The following is a 15,143-nucleotide window of genomic DNA, read 5'->3' on the forward strand; positions in this document are numbered from 1 at the left end:
TTAATTAAAAATTATACAATGACTGGCCATTAACATTCAAAAACGAGAACACTGATTGGTCAGCCCAACCAGTGTGTCTGTTCTAAATCAACAATATACCAACAGTAAAAATCCAGCCACTAAAGTGTCATTGAGCAGCCAGACTTTTTTTTAATTGCTATCTCTTAGACAAGCATTAGCTGAAACTAAAGTGTCATTGTTTAGTGACTTTGTTCCTCATAAAATTTGTTTTTTTTTTTCTGACAATTCACTGAGAAATCAAGTCACTAAAAAATGACAGGCATTTCAGTTTTAGACATTCTTTCCTTCAGGCAATGCACATATATTCACAATTTTTCAACTAAAATATCAAGAGGTATGTACGAGACTACAGAAAATACAAGGAAAATCAAGTACATTCTGCAAACTAAAACATACACAATTTTACTTGTATTGTTCTGTCTCTCTCATGCCTCTAAACTGTTAGGACATTATGGTTATTTTTCTTTCAAAAAACTGGCAACAGGGATCTCAACCTTTCTCTGTTGCTTGCTTGCTAAAGCAGTGATATACTGTGTAAAGCCTGGGAATGCAAGTCCCATACACATGCACAGTAGATCAACAAATGGCAGAATCAGGAAACAACAAAGAGGAACACCATGGTGCCATTATACAAAGACATGACCCCGGATTCACTAATCCTCTGTGCAGGACTACTCTAGTCCTGCATGGAAGCACCAATTTAAGAGGAGGATAGCAGCATGCCATGCATATTAAGAAAGGAGTCCTGCCTGAACACCTAATGCTACACGGACCGTGGACGAGTGCAGGGGGTGTGACTGAGAGCAGAGCTTTCAGAATAAACATGCCCCTGCAAAGTAGAACAAAAGAATGTGTACATAAAAGAGCGAGACCACCCATAAGTGTCCACATATTGTCAACAGTCTCCATGTGTTCAACAGCAACAGAACACTGATAAAAACATGAAGAAACCCTTGTAGTAATGTTTTTAAAACTCCTAGTACAGCTAACCGTAGGTGCACGGGTCTGCCCATCATGTAGCTACGGGTAAAGCAGCATGAAAGACTTAGGAGGATAATAAGGAAGGTACAGCAAATGAAGCAGCACAGCAATAGTGTAGTGGTCAGAGCATCCGCCTAAGGAGGAGGCATTCCCGGCTCGAGTCCCACTGCACCACATACCATTTTCCAAGTGTAATCTGTGTATGAACAATTATGTACAGCTGTAGAACCTACCAAAAAACAATTAAATGTGAACAGGAGTACTGCATGAAATGCACATGTGAACAGTCAGTACCAGAATGACTAAGTCAGCAGTAAGCAGGCATAAGCACAGATAAGTAGAAGTAAGCAAATGTAGGCAATAGTAAGCGTGTGCAAGTGCGTATGGGTGGGGTGAAGTACCGCCGACACAGATCAAGCAAAGGAGACGCTAACTGCGCATAACACACTGTGACCAGAAGTCAGCAGTGCTAACCTCTGTGCAAACCCACTCACAACCGCTTAAAAGTGCCTTAAGCATACCATATCAAACGGCTGGTGTAACACGTGGGTCTGTGTACATTAACGGAGTCAGTCATAGGTATCGCAAAGCATATGTGGCACACAAGGTTGGCCGGTATGCACATGAAACACAGTACCCAGCAAGACCAGTCAAAATTACCGGATATGTAGCTAAAGAATTAGAGGTATATGTGTTCGTATGAATACCCATAACTATATAGATATATACCTCCCCTCTCTGTAGTACAAATGTATACACACATAGATAGACATATAAATAAATACCCACAAATACAGATATACATATGCAGACACTCATACATTAACATGTCGTTAGACATATATGCAGCAATATATATATATATATATATATATATATATATATATATATATATATATATATATATATATACAGACATATATATATATATATATATGTGTGTGTGTGTGTGTGTGTGTGTGTGTGTGTGTGTGTGTGTGTGTGTGAGTGTAGATATACAGATATATACCTATGATAAGATACAGCACCTAAGAATGACATATGTTCACAGGCCATGCCAATGGAGGTGAGGGGCCCAAGCAAGAAACGTGTAATACATAGCATGAACACCCCCCAGCCAGACAGAGGAAACATACAAACAAACTCACAAACAATGTAAACAATCCATTGCTCCCCAGAGCACAGGCAGGATAGAACCAGGGGGGACACAGTGGACCCATGAAGTCTAATCTTGGAACAGAGGCAGGAGCACCCCTTGCAGGACACCCCAAAAATTGACATGTTATAGGAGGAAGCCTGTGCGATGACCTATCAAGGCGGGGTGTGTACATACCCAGAATACAAGGGTGGGAAAGCCTGAAGACCCATGGGTCGAGACAGCATATGAGATGGGTCCCGTGAAGTAGAGAGTGGGCAGTGTGTAGTGGTGTGTTTAGACCCGACCTGCACCCAGAGTAAAGATGAGTGCTGTAGAAGAGTGGAGGTGGGGGAACTTTGGGTAGCTAATTATGGGTGTAGGTGTGCAGGTGTTTGCTGGAGTGGGGCTATACGGACAGCCTCAGGGATGTAAGCAATAGTGTTCATTGGGCAGAGGCACCGCCCAATGAGCAGCCACACCTGCTATGAGTCCCACTGCCGTACAGTCTATTTTACATGGCAAAGAACGGAATAACCAGATGTAGATGTAAATATGTAGAGGTATATGTGTGTATATCAACCCATAGCTACATGGAGATATACCTCTCCCTCTCCGCAGAACAAATGTATGCATACAGAGACAGAATACATATACATACCCATATATAGATATATACATATGCAGACACCCATACATCCATATATCGTCAGATATATATATATATATATATATATATATATATACAGCAATATATATATATATATATATATATATATATATATATATATATATATATATATATATATATATATATATATATGTGTGTGTATATAGTTATGCAGAAATATATATATATATATATATATATATATATATATATATATATATGTGTATATATATGTGTGTGTGTATAGTTATGCAGAGATATAAATATATATATATATATATATATATATATATATATATATATATAAATATATATAGCTAGGATATGATACAGAAGTTAAGAATTACATATGTTCACAGGCTGTGCAAATGGGGGTGAGGGGTCTAATCAACAAACGTGTAACACGTAGCATCAACCCCCCCCCCCCAGCTAGACCGGTGAAACATACAAACACATAATAAAAGTAAACACACCACTGCTTCCCGGACAACAGGCAGGATGCTACCAGTGGTAGAGACCCGTCAAGTCTAATCTTGAAAAAAAGACATGAATGTCCCTTGTGGGACACTCAAAAATTCAATGATTTTTGGGTTTCCAGCCATTACATCGATGTCCAATGGCAGACCACTCATGTACCCAGTCTACAAGGTAGGGGAAGCCTGATGATGCATGGTGAGATAACATAAGTGATGGGTCCCGAGAAGTGGAGAGTGGGTAGTGTGTACTGGTGTGGCCAGACCTGACCTGCACCCAGAGTAAGGAAGAGTGCCGAAGAAGATGTGCAGTATGGGAACTATAGGTATGTAATTATGGGCCTAGCTGTGCAGGTGTTGGCTGGAGTGGTTCTATGTGGACCACCCCAGGGATGTAAGCAATAGTGAGCATTGGGAAGAGCAGATGAGCAGCCTTGCCTGGTACGAGTCCCACTGCAGCAAAGTCAAGTGTACATGGCAATGGACGGTATAACCAGATGTGTTGTTGCAAACCCACTAAATTACACCAAAGAACACTTGGTCACAACAGCCCACTGTAGGCATGTAATCCAGTCTAATTGGCATCACAAGGTAGTATTGCTGTCCAGACTCACGACTGTCCCTGCTATACACTCCAATATTAGGTCTGTCCCACTTAATCCTCCTAACAACTGGTGAGTGCTGAAGAAAGGGTGGTGAATTGCCCTTAATAAATAATGATAGTAATACAGAGTTATAGACGTTTCACGTCAGAAATCCTATATAAATCCACATTCCCTTATTCTGCAAATGTTTTAGGTCAATACTACAAATATTTAGAAAATGTCCCTGATTGTCCCTGATTATGTGAGGAGTTGTCCCTTATTCTGTTGAGGTTTCCTCCGATCGGTTGAGAGCTATGTTGCTGTCCTCATCCCCACCCAGGGGTGTGATTGTCCAGACCTAGCCCCAAATGCATGGTATATACACAACTGTTGTGGTAGAAGAAATGCCCAGCTGTGGACCTTTCCGTCAGCCGTCCTGCGCATCCCTGGACATGTCCCCTACTATCAGCCCCTCTGTGGGGCCCAGAAACACCACATACCTATCGACCCCTGTTGCATAAATAGTAATGTCCACAGTCAGAAGTAGGTGACACCCTCCACACAGCTATATTGGCAGAATCTGGAACCCCCAACCCAGGTGTATTACTGCAGCTGTCCCAGACTACACATGTAAAAACACATGAAGGGAAAACCCAGGCACACTTGGATCACCACCTGGCGAAGTCTACCACCACCCAACACTCCAGACCACTAAACCACCTACTGACACCTTCTGTCCTGCCTCGCATACATATCCCGACACCCTGCAAACCTGCACTACTGCACCCCCACCAATCAGTTGAATGGCCTACTATACAGTTAAAATGACCCCCCTCCACCTACCCACCTACACCTCCACTATTCACATCTACTCTACAACAGAGGTATGGCATATGTAAACCTAACCCGAATACCTGAGTGTAGCCTAACCAGAAATGCTAAACCTGAATTCCACTTAACCTTACTCTGACCTTCATAAACAGTCATACCTGACATGTACACCTAACTTAAGCATGTATAAAATCTACATGTACATGAAGTAGCATGGGGGTACGTGGCAGCAAGTGGGAGTATACCTGTGTGGGGGGCGGTACTCAGATTAAGCAAAGTAGAAGCAAACAGGTTCAAGAAACTGTAACTGGAGGTTAGCAGTGCTTACCATCACACAAACCCATGCAAACCCACATGTCCTGCCCAGCAACAAAATAAAATGCCTATGCAAGGCTCGAACCCAGGACCTTATTCACTATAGTCACAGTAGTCACCCACTAAACTATCATAGCAATATAAATGAATGAGGTATCAGCAAAATAATCCTCATCACAGATAAATCAAAACAAATATGTGAACTGAATCTATGTAGTGTGAGGTGGTCTTCCTTGCTACATAACATAAATATGTGAACTGGACTACTGCAGTAAGCATAGATGTGAGGTGTTATTGTAATAAAGTGTAGAAGACCCCAGGTCCCTATACAGTGTATGTACACATGAATCACAGATACCAGACACATAAAACCTGTAATGAAGAATATATTACTGCCAGAAGGCAAATATAGTGCAAATTAACTATTAAGCAATGCTAACCACAGCACAGCTCAACTTAGTAAGAGTAAGCAATGTGTAGGGGAGCCAATCCAATCTGCCTACCCCTATAAGCACTGCCAACCTTAGGTAAGTAGGTGTGCCCCTAGCTTAGCCTCTTCAAACCCGGCCAATCACAGGAAAGTGCAGATAAATGGCCGTATATAAACCACACAGGCAGGAATACATTCCATAAGTGGTGGCAGCTTCCAACTGCAGGCAGAATGGCTGGTGTGGGTGAAGGCACTCATGTTAGAGTGCAGTGCTGGTGCATCCAGGAGTCATAACTCATGGTATGGCTCCTGATACAACACCATGAGGAGAGACCTCTGCTGGGCTAGTGCCAGGGCTCGCAGTATAAAACAGAGGCCTGGAACAGTCTCGCCCGTGACCTCACCAGTGCCACAGGTATCCCCCATGCTGGTGAGCAGGTCAGGCATCACCATGCTGACCTGAAGTGGCAGAGGGGGATGTACTGGAACAGTGGATCCAGCAGTTTCGGCAGATGGCTAATGCCCCAGTACTGAGTAGCTACTCATTCCACTAAGTAGTTAAGAATTGGCTAGCTTGTGTATACTATGGATAGGTATGGCTACATATCACTGTATACCTCCAACATCTGCAGATGTAAATTTAAGAGCATTAGAAAGTGTCGTACCAGTAGAAATACATGTGTAATATTCTGTGAATAATGGTATAACCCCTGGAGTGCTTCTGTGTACGCTTCTGTCATATGCAGTTGAACTGTTACATACTATAAATAGCACTGCTGTATTAAGCAGTGTTAACCACGTTGTTGTATGCAGATAAAATGTGTATGAAGGTCTGTATAACAATGTTGGAAGTGCCAAGAGGTCAGTCATATTGTACATTTGAGAGAGACTTAGATGGAAGACAGTAGAAAGCTTCGCATCCATTCCCTGATGGCACAGTGTACTGTGATGTTAACTATAATTTTGTTGTCATACACAGCAGGGGTTTGAATCCCAGGACTGCTAGTAAGCTGTATGTATAATCACACCCCACAACTGTATGGATTTTGTTACAATGTTCAGATAGAAAGCTGTATGTATAATTACACCCAACAACTGTACAGAATTGGCTAGAGTGTTCAGATAGACAGGTGTATGCATATTCATACCCCACAACTGTTCCAATCTGTCCAGCATGTACAGATAAATGGCCCATATCACCAGCCTGGTAACCAGTCCCCCTGAAAAAGCAGTGTGATGAACCCAGAAATGTAGGCAGCTGTTAATGACATATAACAGCAAGTCAAGTCACACTTACCTTGTGGGTGTCCCAGTATTGAGGGTGGTGCTGCAGGGCTGGCTATGTTGGATGCACAGAGTAAACTCTCCATACATGGTTGAGCACAGGTAGTGTCATGTTTGGCATCCCTTTTACTGTATGTGCGACTCAGAGGTGACATTCTCTGGGTCCCTACTCTATCAGTGCATGTGCTATGCGTTGCCTCTTTTGCCAGGGTCAGGGCATACTGGACACACCTCCTTCTGCCTACTGGGGCAGGCTCAGGATGTTCCTCCTCTGAGTCACTCTGTGCTGTGCCTGTGCAGGCCTTGGCAATGGTGGGGGGCTATGTGGCCCTGCCCCATGCTGTTCCTGCTGCAGCTGTTTCCACAGGATCATATTGTGTAGCATGGCACATATAAGGACAATTTGGGTACATCTAGTTGGTGAGTACTGCAAGGCTCCACCAGATGTGTCCAGACACTGGAACCATGACTTGAGCATCCCAAACACATGCTCTATTATGATTCATGTTTGTGCATGTGCCTCATTATGGAGTTCTTGTTTGGGTGTGTGTGCATTTCTGATGGGTATCATCAGCCATGGCTCCAGTGCATATCCAGAATCCCTCACTAGGTGACCGTGTGGGATGTCCCCATTGGCAAATCTGTGGTACAGCTGTGTCAGATGCCAGATGTGGGAATCATGGTAGCTTCCAGGGCAGCCAGCACACACATTCATTATTATGCCCTGGGCATTGCACATGACCTGGTAGTTGATGGAGGGGAAGCCCTTGTGGTTGATGTAGACCCTACCCTGCTCACCGGGTGGTGCTTTGATACGTATGTGCGTGCAGTCTATTGCATCCATTACCTCAGGGTATTCTGCTATTTGATGGAAAAGACACATTTTGCTGGCCAATGCCTCATGGGTGATGGGGAGGTATATGTGCTCACCGACATATACTGACATGACATCCAGGAACTGGTGGAGTATCCTGGATGCTGATGCCTGTGATATCCCCATCATATCTCCAGTTGGCCTTTGGAAGGTACCTGTAGCTAGTATTTATAGGCCTAAACATACCTTGGTATCCATTGGGATGGGTTCCCCTCTGTTAGTTCTGTGTGTGAGGTGTGGCTGGCACAGCTCAACAATCTTCTGTAGGAGGTCCCTGTCCACCCTATAGCACTCCACTATCTCCAGCTCATGTAGCCCTTGGTAGGTTATCCTGGGTCTGTACACTCTTCTCCATCTCCTCACTGTGGGTTACTCAGCAGCATTCACATCCTCACCACCCTCAGCTTCTTGCACATGCTGGTTTATGATAGCAAAAGCAGCCCCTAACATTATTTCTCTTGCTTTCATTTTCTAAAATTTCCCTGTTTGTATACAGCGGTGATGCAGAGTTACTGGGAATAACAAGGGGGAAAGATGTTTGCATAGTTTATAGTGGTGTGCTGGGCTGGGCTGCTGCCTGTGTGATTGGCTGTGTCTGATACATTTCACCTGTCAGCTCAGCTAGTTCTCCTTGATTACCTACCTACTGCTGTTTTCCCTTTCAGCCTGTTTAAGCCTCTGTCCACGCCTTGCAGAGTGCTCAAATGTGCATAGAGCTGCTATTTCCTGGTTTAATTTCCTTTTTCTTCCTGTGAAGCCCAGTGCACAGCACGCACACCCGCTTACTCTTTGTAAGGAGTGTTAGGCAGCTGTGCTAAGCTAGGAGCAGTCACGAGACACATGGCTCCAGTCCACTTACAGTATTCCTAGTCTTGCACCCAGCTATTTCGTTACATGTCCCACACTGAGCCTCCCCCCTTAGCAACCATTACTTGCTGGCCAGGTTGTCTTAAAGCCTGTGTGCACGCTGCGCAAACAGAGTGCTCAAATGTGCACAGAGCTGCTATTTCCTGGTTTAACTTCCTTTTTCTTTCTGTGAAACCTGGTGCGCAGCACGCACACCTGCTTACACTTTGTAAGGCGTGCTAGGCAGCTTGGACACACCTCTAGCTTAGCTGTGCTAAGCTAGGAGCAGTCCCGAGCCACAGGGCTCCAATCCACTTACAGTATTCCTGACACACACACCTATGATGTCACCTATCTCCCAGTCTTGCACCCAGCTACTTCTACTCTTACACTCTTGGGGCCTGCCTTACACCCTGGGGAAATCTGGGATTCACTGTCTTTCCCCTCATTTGCATAGGATTGCCTGCTAATGCATAGTTACATGTCCCACACTGAGCCTCCCCCCTTAGCAAGCATTACTCACTGTCCAGGTTGTCTTATGCCTGCCATTGACTTGCATGGCTAAATACTGCTTTTAGTTAGAATGCTTATTTTAGGTTTGCTTTATTATTTGCCCTCTGATCCCATTTGCGTGCAGCTGCCCTATGCTTAAACAGGCAAGATTGGCGAAAGTAAATTAAAAGTTGTTTTTTTTTATTTTTTACACATTTTGCAATGCCAATGGCCTTCTACTTGGCCATTGGTATGCTTCATCAATGATATGCAGCCTTTATTTGGTGCTGCCATAGCTCTGTTTTGTAGTATATTTCTGCAGATTGCACTCATCCTGCACTGACTGCTGCCTCCTTCCTGGATCGCAAATTTCCCTCATTTGCATGGTTTTCACCTGCAAATGAGGGTAATTTGCATACAGGAGCTTGACCCATGCAGGATTAGCCTAAGAGCTCACTTGCACGTCCCAGGAGCTCGTTCCTGGACCGCACATCGGCCATATGGCCGAAAATAGCTCTTAAAACTATTCCTGCATGCTATAACGGGCTTTGTAAATCCGGTGGATTATTTATCAAAAGTGAGTAATTTTTTTTCTTAAATAATGTCACTGTATAATAGCAATAACTGACTCCTGGGTGTGGTATATTGAAGATTTATCCATGGCTGGCTTTGTTTAATCACTCATGCATCACCCTTATAGTTCATAGGTTCATAGTTTAGGACTAAGCTAACTGCCCTTGTGAGCCATTTCAAGCCTAGCCAATTATCCCTCGTGAGACTCAAACCCTGCACCTTGTGTTTGTAAGGCAAACACCTTAGCCATTGAGCCACCCTCCCAACCTGAAAAAACAGCACTAATCATGTTCTTAATAGATTAATAGATTAGTACTAGGCTACTTGCCCTTGCAAGCCATTTTAAGCCTAGCCAATTATCCCTTGTGAGACTCAAACCCTGCACCTTGTGTTTGTAAGGCAAACACCTTAACCATTAGGCCACCCTCCCAACCCTTGTGATTAAACCACACCAATCATGGGTAAATCTTCAATATACCACACCCACATTGGGGTTTGTTGCTATAATGTATTACATATCATTAAAAAGATTGGAATCCTGAGCAATAAAACTAAAAATGAGTTAGTCACAAAAATAAAACTAAGGACAACAGAACAGTTGTCACTATATAAAAAAATTCAATACAGGTACACAGGGATCAATTGAAATGGCAAAGACGATTATTTTTTTCCAAATTAGTGAAGCAGCATTTAAACTTCCCAGATAATTTTTAGACTTTGAGAAATCCAGACATAAAAGAAAAGTACATTTGCATAAGTCCTACTTACCTTAACAGTAGATGTTTGAATTTCACACTGCTTCAGTGGTGCAGAGGTTCTGTGCATGCATAAACCCACACTGACAGATTTCTAAAGCTCAGAATCCCTTCCTGTGACTCCCTGTTATAGGGAATTGGGTAAGCCCTTCCCACCAGGGAAGCCTAAATCTTGTCATAGGAAATCAATAATTGAGGCTTTTAGTGCTAAGTTGGAAGACCCAAGAAGAATTAGATGAAATAATTCACTGAAACCAATCAATTCACAGCTAAGAAACAAACATAAATGAGAAAAGCCAGCCAACAACACAAAACAACACATTGGATACAGTCGAACCCTATATAGGTTCATAGGTTCATATTAGGTTACTAGATTAATGGTCCTAGAGCGCCTAGTCATATTTATCCCAAGCTGCCTCAATTGTCTGTGCTTAGATGACTGAATTTTGAAGAGGTGCTTAGATGACTGAATTTTGAAGAGATAAGGGCCTGTGCTAGTTAATACTGACTTCCTCTGTCCAAGAGGGACATGGGTCCAACCCCACGAGTGAGTTTGCAGTCACCCATATATTGATCAAGGTTGCATTTGAAGAGGGTCAGGGAAGGACTCTGTTTCATGTGAACTGGATGCTTGGTCCAGAAAAGTGGAAGTCTTTGGAAAATGTTTATCTCTCCAGCATGACCTGTTCATGTCAGAGGCTGGGTTAAGATTTATTTATTTAACATTTGCTTACCAAGAAAGTCTGACTTGGAACAAGCCAATTTTCAGCAGAGGCCTGAGGAGAAATGCTCCAGATCCATGCAGTTTCATTTATGAATGTGTAGCATTCCCATTAGGGCCAGGTCAGAGATGGCTCTGTAAGCCAGGCACAGGTCACCCCTTAGCAACCTGTAGGAAACAGAATATAGTGACAGGGCTTTCAGTCTTTCTGCATAAGACTTGTTTTGTGTACCTTGTAATTTCTTGGTGAGAAACCTCTACGGTCTCTCCAGTTGTTGCAGGTGTCTAGTGAGGTACATGCAAAATGGAGCATTGAACTCAATTATTGGTCTGATGAGGTCCGAGTATAATAGAATTATAATATCCTTAGATCTAGATGTGATGCCTTTAATTTAAGATGTGCTGCACAGAAGGATTTCCTTACTACTATGGATACCCAGATCACATACCACTGGATCTACACTTAGGGGGGGGGTGTTGTCTATAATGTAATTAGCAGGGATGTAATTTTTCCCAGAAGGACTAATAATACATTTTTTTGCATTTAGCTTTAATCCACGGCTTTCTCACTAATCATTTGTCTGTGTTAACTCTGTCTACAGTATATTAACATTGTTGGAGAACTCAATGATTGCTCCCAATTTACAATTATCAGCAAACTTGGTCAGCCAGAGGCTGCCCGAGTTTGCCTGGACTTCTGAGAAATAAATTCAACAGTAAGGGATGCAGCACAGAACCCTGTGGTATGCCACTGGTGACTGGTCTTTTGCCAGAGGTGAAGTCACCCACTTTGACAGTTTGTGTCCTGTCAGTGAGCCAGTTGGCTAACCATTTGGTAATGCAGGAGTTAATTCCCAGTTGGGAAGTTTCTCTATAATACCTGCATGTGGGTTGTGTCAAATGCCATGGCTAGGTCAAGATAGGTGGTATGCACTGCCTTTCTCTAGTCCAACGCCTTGATGACTTTCTCAAAGAAGTCAACCATGTTAACAGACATGATCTCCTTTTAACAAATAAAACATGGCTGGGTCCAGAGATTGGAAATTATCTCTGTCCTTGTTGATAAGGTCCATAATGATTCATTCTATGGCCTTGCAGATGAGGCTAGTCAACCTTATGGGCCTATAATTCCCAGGGTGACTTGATGGTCCCTGTTTGTGCAGAGTGATTACTGCTGCTGTCCTCCATTCCACCAGAACACAGCCAGTTCACATACTGTGGTTAAAGGTCCAAATTGGTCTGCTAGGTAATGTTTTAAGTTGCTTAAAAAACAACCTGGGATTTTGTCTGGTCCCATTGATGCCATATTTTTGGCCTTGCAGAGTGCCAAGATGACCTGCTGTCTTGATAAAATAAGCTGAGTAATGGTGGCAGGTATACTTTTGGGGATGGCTGGAGGGGATATGGGGGCAAAGTCTGCTTCAAATCTATCAGCTAGTAGGTTGCTTATTTCCTCCGGTTGAATATGGATGGTGCCATGCCCAACCAGTTCAGTGCATAGCTGGGTATTCCCCATTCGATTCTGGATGTAGTTGAAGGATGCCTTGTGATTATCCTTAGCTAAAGAAGCTATTTTTACTTCATAATTAAATTTGGAGGACTTGACAAGATCTCTAATTTGTTTGATTAAAGTAGAGAGGGATCTCTTCCTCTGCTGAGCCAGTTCCCTCTTGTTCTTGTACATTATTTTCTTTCTCTTGTTGTATAGCTTGTTTATACTAGGGGTCCATCAGGATGGCTTGTTTTTCAGCAAGACATGGTTTTAATCCAGTCAGGTACATCCAATTCTACACAACTGCTTAGGTGGTTATACAGTGCATTGGTATACCCCTCTGCATATGAGTCCATGTTATCTAAGTTTGAAGGGGCTTTGAAACTTCTTATACCATCACTTAGTAGGAGGTAATTTGTCGCAAAATTCTTAAGCATTTTTGAGCTTGATGGGGTATCTGTTCTTATAATTACATTGAACAAGACTGATTTATGGTCCGATCTTACCAGGGAGGACATTACATGGAGGGAGGGGTATGATACTCTTCTATGTTAGTACTATGTCCAGGACATTTGCAGCCTCTTCTGGGTATGCTGTCCAGCTGTTCCAAAGCATTTGCATTAATAAAGTCCAAGAACCTCTGAGCAGCATGTTTGTGGTCATGTGTGTTTCCCAGTCGATGGTAGGATAATTAAAATGACTCATGAGTAAGGAGTTGGGCTGTATGGGAAGTGACTCCTATAAGGCCAGGTATGTGGTATGCTTTTCCTGTTTCATGGTGGGGGACCTATATCTAGCTGTGATGTGGTAGGAGGTTTTGCCTATAGTTAATTGGACATGGAGTACTTCAAGAAAGTCGTACTGTTTGATCAGTGTAGTGGTGTACTTATCCTTAATGAAGATGGATACACCTCCTCCTTTTGTTCTTTCATGCTCAGTTTGTGGTCAGAATGTATGGATGGCATTGAACCATGCAAGGCCAGGGTGCTTTCTGCACCTTTGAATCATGTCTCGATGACTGCACAGACATCAGCATCTTCCAAAATAAAGAGTGCTTCCAGGGAGTGCAGTTTTTTGTTTAGACTCCTAGCATTAAGCAGCAGTACCTTGACTTTATCTAGCGAGAATTTTCTTTGGGAGGTTGGTTATTTTGATACTGCCTAAAAAAGGAAAAACAAGGGTGGCTAATGCCTTTGCTGATATTCAAAAGCCTATGTGTATAAAATAGGGGGGTGGTGGGTGGGTGCTGCCATTGAGACAGTTAAAATTTGAACATCTACTGTTACAGGTAAGTAGGATGTATGCAACTGTACTATTTTCATCATTCTCACTGCTTCAGTAGCATAAGTATAGATTCTCAAAGCTTACCCTACATGGAGGGAGGAAAGATAAGAATCCAGGACCCCTTGAAGAAGGGTTTTCTCAAAGCCTGTCCTGTAGCTTAAGAAAGAATTCAGGTCATCATGTTTTGTAAATGTATGAATAGAAGGCCAGGTAGCTGCATCTAGAATGAATCTGGAGTCCACCTCTTTGCAATATGCCACCTAATAGGATAAGGCTCTGGTGGAATGTGCCTTAACCCTACCTGCAGTGGTGGGAGTAACAAACAATAATAGATGAGCAATCATTTGCTTGGAGACAGGTTGACCCTTCTTAGCCCCAGAATAGGAAACAAACAGCTGTTTAACTTTACTGAAGGATTTAGTTCAGTCAAATCAGCACATCAGCTGCATGCGCAGATCCAAGATATGTAGAATCTTTTCTCGCTACTTTTTAGGTTCAAGAAAGAAAACTGGGGGATTGATGGCTTGATTCAGGATAAATTCAGAAACAACTTTTGGCATGAAAGAGGGATTAGTGCATAAAAACTCTGTTCTAGTGGAAAATCAGATAAGGCTGGCTCACCATGAGAGCTTGCATCTCAGAGACTCATCTTTCAAATGTTAGAGCAATATGGAAAACAGTTTTCCAAGAGATGAACATCAAATCAGCCTAAAAGGCAGGTTAAAAAGTAGATAAGGTCAAATTTTCAAGACAAAGTTGAGACCCAAGGACGATAAATTTTCTTTCAAGGAGGTCTCAGGTACAACACACCTTTCATAAACTGTTTGATCACAAAAAGAGATGAAAGAGGGGGATCTATGGGCAGACAAGCTGAGATGGTCGCAAGATCCACCTTGATTAATGTGTAAGATAATCTGTCTTTGAACCAAAGGGGTAGACACCATACAGGGATCACTGATATCAGTTAGGCACCACCTACAAAACCTCTTCCACTTGAAAACATAAGATTTATTAAATTGCAGGCTTTCTTGCCTTCTTCAGCACCTGAGGCACATATTGATCGAAAAAGTGCCTAAATAAATCAAGATAGAATCATCTAGCCTGTTAGTTGCAATTGCTCTAAGCTGGGGTGCACCAGTCTCCCTGACACCATGTAAGCTCCTGCGATTTTCTTTTGGTACCCTCACTCTCATTAGGCTGGGAATTTTGTTTGTTCTTTGGTTTAAAGTTGGATGTTTTGTTAGGGGAGAAACTGGGAATATGAAACATTCTAAATACTCCATCCAGCAATTTAACTCTCTCAAATCCCATTGTTTGAGAATCTGGATAGAGTAGGACTAAAGAAAACGGGTGAAAGCAAAACTAGTAGCACGCCATAAAAT

The 15,143-nt window shown here is 42.7% G+C and overlaps 1 long non-coding RNA gene across 1 annotated transcript; it reads right to left on the reverse strand.

Annotated features, from left to right (window-relative positions):
* Window positions 1-9,687: 9,687 nt before the first annotated feature.
* Window positions 9,688-9,952, reverse strand: LOC122802076. Its single transcript, XR_006364876.1, has 2 exons — window positions 9,917-9,952; window positions 9,688-9,750 (listed from the first exon to the last, which is right to left on the reverse strand). It is a non-coding gene; the product is annotated as an uncharacterized LOC122802076 (long non-coding RNA).
* Between the last annotated feature and the right edge of the window lie 5,191 nt (window positions 9,953-15,143).

Source organism: Protopterus annectens, chromosome 5.part0 (genome assembly GCF_019279795.1).
Source record: "Protopterus annectens isolate FY-2018-M chromosome 5.part0, PAN1.0, whole genome shotgun sequence".
Classification (NCBI taxonomy): Eukaryota; Metazoa; Chordata; order Ceratodontiformes; family Protopteridae; genus Protopterus; species Protopterus annectens.